This window comes from Octopus bimaculoides, chromosome 8 (assembly GCF_001194135.2).
Source record: "Octopus bimaculoides isolate UCB-OBI-ISO-001 chromosome 8, ASM119413v2, whole genome shotgun sequence".
Lineage (NCBI taxonomy): Eukaryota > Metazoa > Mollusca > Cephalopoda > Octopoda > Octopodidae > Octopus > Octopus bimaculoides.
Genome location: NC_068988.1, coordinates 7,139,565 through 7,144,284, shown reverse-complemented (window position 1 = coordinate 7,144,284; position 4,720 = coordinate 7,139,565). Strand labels below are relative to the sequence as shown.

Sequence of the window (4,720 nt, the reverse complement as noted above, 5' to 3'; positions counted from 1 at the left end):
CACACACACACACACACACACACACACACACACACACACACACACACTTGTTTAAATATATAAAATACCTACTCCGAACCGAAATGTATACATATTTTTAAACGAGTATATAAATTATGTATATAACATGTAAATCATAAAATGCATGTGTTTGTATGTGTATATGCAGTATGATATATACACACACATATTGTAAATACAGATACCTATACACGTTTTTTTTGGATGTGCGTGTATATCTTTCCATATATACTCATTTACAAAGTAAATTTACATGAACACATGTCTTTAGTGTGTCATATATTTAGTAACTATCTAGTTTTGTCTAATTCATATATCTATGTTACGTGTGTGTGTATATATATATATATATATATATATGCATGTATGTATATATATATATATATATATATATATGCGCCATAAATGCATACGTACTCATCACACTCAAAACAGCAAAATAGTGCATATTTCTGTCATAATTATTATCTGCTGTTATTGCATTAATAAAAGTTAAACACATCTTTTTCTTTGAAGTTACCGAACACTAACATTGCAGCCCACAGTGGCACTTTCCCTGCATGCTATACACATGACTTCCCATCCAAGACTTACGACATTTGTGAATAAAAGACTCGGGTAACAATTCTATTATGTATGTTAGATCATGTGTATATGATAGAAGGCTGTTGTAATTCGTTTGAAACATTGTAGTACAGCAATAGATGGAATAAGGAAGCATCTTCTAACACTGCATAAAGTTTGAGAAAGCCTTTATATTTCAGGTGCAAAAGCCTATCTTCAAAAGAGTACAATTAAATGTCGATCCTGCCATTTTCCGATTCCAAGGTTTACGCAGACGCACATTTCTTTGACGGGTTCCTTCTGAAGATAACCTTTGCCCCCGAAAGCATTTTTTTATACTTTGTACATTGTTGGCTTTTCTCATTTTATCTATTTGTTTAGATAGGCGATAAGAATCTCCTTGGTGTTTTTGATTGAAAAAGGCAAAAAAGAAGAGAATTGCCAGTCGCCCAGTCACGAGTTGAGCTCTGTTTAAAATCACATTAGAATTTACTTTTGGAAACCTTATATGAACCCTAGTGTTCATTATGGTTTAAGATGGCTAAGAGAAAAACGGGCCGTCAAAATATCAAAACAGAACATGCATTTTAAGACGGAAGTGTTTCAGAAAGCCAGTAGTAGGTAGAATTTTGGAATAACTGTCACTATCTCATAAAGGAGAGCAAGAACTGATAGTTTTTTCTTCAATGACTTCCGCCCTCCTTTTTTAAAAGACACTATTTCGGTGTCCAAAGCAGGAATTTCGATTCTAGAGTTTTTCTTCCAACCACAACTGTTTTTCCTTTTTACCATTTGTTCTCGTCCAATTTCTTGTCTACTTTCTTCCCAGTGCAAGCCAGTGATAATCTTGTTTTTCAAATTTCTACCAAGTTCTCATCTGTCAGTAATACAAATTAACCAAATTTATCCCAGATAACAAGACTGATTTATGATGTATTCAGGAGTTCAAATCTAACTTCTTTTATGATCAGATTAGATCAGAACTTCTAAATGTATTTCCCTTATTTCGAGTCACATTTGTATGCGCATGTAGAAGAATGCGCTGTGTGCTCGTAACGCCACCTACCCCACCAAAATTTAGGAGTGGAATCAAAAAAACTTAACGCAGAAAATTCGCAGAAAATTCAGATCTTTATCAAGGTTGTAGTGACCAGATGGGCAAAGGTTTTATATTACACTTGACTATAGAATGAATATAAATACCATATCTGTTGCTAATATATATTTGTAAGTACTTTTAAGTACTCTTACTCTTAAAGTCAGCAAGGTTGTTTGGTTCGCCATGTCATTAACTAGAGTGGGCTGGGTGGGGCTTTTGAGTAAACAAAGCAGTTTTGATTACAGGGGACACGGGGGGCTGTTCGTGTGTTGGTTTGTAAGTTTGTTGAGACCCCAGGTGCATTTTCATTGATGTAAACAATCATCCCAGCGTTGGTCAACTCCCCGTTTTTTTTTTTTAAAGAAATATTTTCAAGGGTTTTGTAGGACTCGGTATATTATTAAATGTGTTGTTACTTTTTCTCGCGATTCAGATGTCACTGGAAGGGAAACTTCGCTATTTCTAGCGAATTCAAACACATTGTTTTTTAGGGGTCGTTCTCCCTTATTGTAATGGCAACTTGAGCGTGTCTTGGTCTCACCACATGCTAGAAATAGCAAGCTACGTCTCCCTCGTTACAGTGTATTTCCTCAGCCGTTAAGAGGAAAGAAGGCCACACAAGATTATGTAAGTCACAAATCTCTCCTGATGTTCCTTAACAAGACAGTGAAGTTACATTCTGTAGTCAATATGTATACATACATGTATGCGTGTGTGTATATGTGCGTGTGTTTGTATGTATGTGTGTGCGTGTGTATATATATGAATGTTTAAAAAGAAGTAAGTAGCGCTGTTTAATTTAAGTAACTATTTAAAAACCGTATTTTTTCCCCTCTTCAACATCCAGCCTAGAGCACGAGTTTGCTCTTGATTAACGGGCGAATATGGCACAAATGTTTTTAATTACCGGACATAAAATGACATTGCAATAACCAGTATTTTCATATATATCTCATATCCTCAATTAAAATCAGTTTATGTACTTAACCGTTTTTTTCTGTCTTAGTTGTGAGTTGTGGAAAAAAAAACTACTCCATTATTAAAGTAATGGAAGTAAATTTTAGGGAAAGGTAAATTGATTTAGAGGACTAACATGACCAAGTCTTCGAGAAATTGCATATCATTTATCAAATAATGAGATATTGTTATTGAAACGCTTCAGACTAGTTTCACAAAGTTGATTGTTTCTCTGAAGGAGTTTAGTTTTGTGGCCACGTTTACTAGTTCTGAAGAAGCTACCCACGGCCACGTTTACTAGTTCTGAAGAAGCTACCCACCTCTGTTAGAATGATTTAGAATTGTTTGGTGATATACTGGTTATGCTACCAACATCCTTTGTGCTTAAAGCTTACATAATATAGTTACATAATAGAGAAGTGCACATGAAGGGGTGGGTATGGGGTATTGGGAAGGAAGAGTAAAGTTTTCCTATGGCAAGGAGTGACACTGTTTGACAGATGTGTACACACACACACACAATATATATATATATATATATATATATATATATATATATATATATAAACATGACTTTCAGTGCGTGCGTTTATCTATTGTGTGTATATTATGTAAATACACACATATGTATTAACACATACACACATGTATATATGTGTATATATAATTTGATATAATCAGATAACCATCAACATTGTTTTTTTATTATTATTATTGTTGTTGGTATTGCGTTTATCTCGAAATTGTTTGCTGTGTCACCTCGAGGATTTCTCTAGCTAAACAGATGTTTCACAACAGTAATATCAGCTCGACACATCTTGACAAACAAATGAACACACACATACGTACTACATAAACCACACGTGTGTATAGTTAGCTACGGGAATAAAATAGATGCACTGAACTGATGGAACCCGAGCATACATGCATAGAATCAAGCTGAAGATTCTCTCTCTTTCTCTCTCTCCCTCTCTCTTTCTCTTTCTCTCTTTCTCTCTCTCTCTCTCTCTCTCTCTCTCTCTCACACATTCTTCCTGCTCACATAAACACACATTCTTTCACACATGTATGAATCGGTGATTACATCTAAAAGGTCGTTCGTTTTCTTTCATGTTTGAATGTATGCCTTTCTAACAGAAAATCGTCGTTAAACGTTGCTGTGATTGGTCCTGATTTGCGAACTCTTTTCGGGACCTCATCGGTGCTGGTGTCGCGAAGAGAAACCAAAAACGAGAGTAAGAAGTAGGTAAAGAGAGAGTATATAAGCGGTTGGCCTTAGGAAGGTCATCCAGCTGTAGAAACCTTGCCAAAACTCGGTGTATTAGGAATATACGTGTTGTTGGATTAGAGTACAATGTTGCCTGGCTTGGTTTTAGAATTGCAGGGCGATAGAATGTCCCTAGAACTAACTACATCTTCATCCATCTGTTAGGATACAAAAACGGTAAAATAAACGCAAAGTGCACATATATATTTTGACTTAAAAACTGTGTTACGTACATTTGTGTGCTGTGTGTGTAACCCAACATCACTTTAAATGAAATATTTGTACTCTGTACTCTAAGGCTTGAGGAGGTCATAGGTTAAAGTGAAAAGATTTGAAGTTTGGATCAGTGATTCAACGTTTTTGTACGCGTCACATGGTCAGCGTCATATCATACAGCTGACGGCTCAATAACGGAGACGAAGGGCTTTTGGAGATTCTTAAACCCGGTTAAATGTGTGTGTGTGTGTGTATGTATGTGTGTGTGTGTACATAACCGTCTGTGCATGTTTTATCTATCTTTCTGGATTTGTATACATATCTCTACCTACCTCAGTCACATTTATACACACAAATGAGGCCCTTTGGAGTAAGATTTTAGGTTCCCATACATGTCGACATAATCTCACAACACCGTTGGTTTCGTGATTTCACACCGACCAACACACCGCCTCGCCATTGTGAGACATCCGCTTTCCAAATATGCTGGCCATTTTAATCGACTGTAGCTGTAGTATTAATGAGTAAATCAACACAGCGCCCCTCACCCACCATACACATATTTTTAATGTACAAACACACACACATTTGCATAC

General features: G+C 35.9%; 1 protein-coding gene across 1 annotated transcript in view; it reads left to right on the top strand.

Moving 5' to 3' along the window:
• The window catches only part of LOC106878280 (DNA-binding protein inhibitor ID-2), a 28,613-nt gene that overhangs the window by 6,392 nt on the left and 17,501 nt on the right, over nt 1-4,720 (top strand). The window lies entirely within an intron of this gene.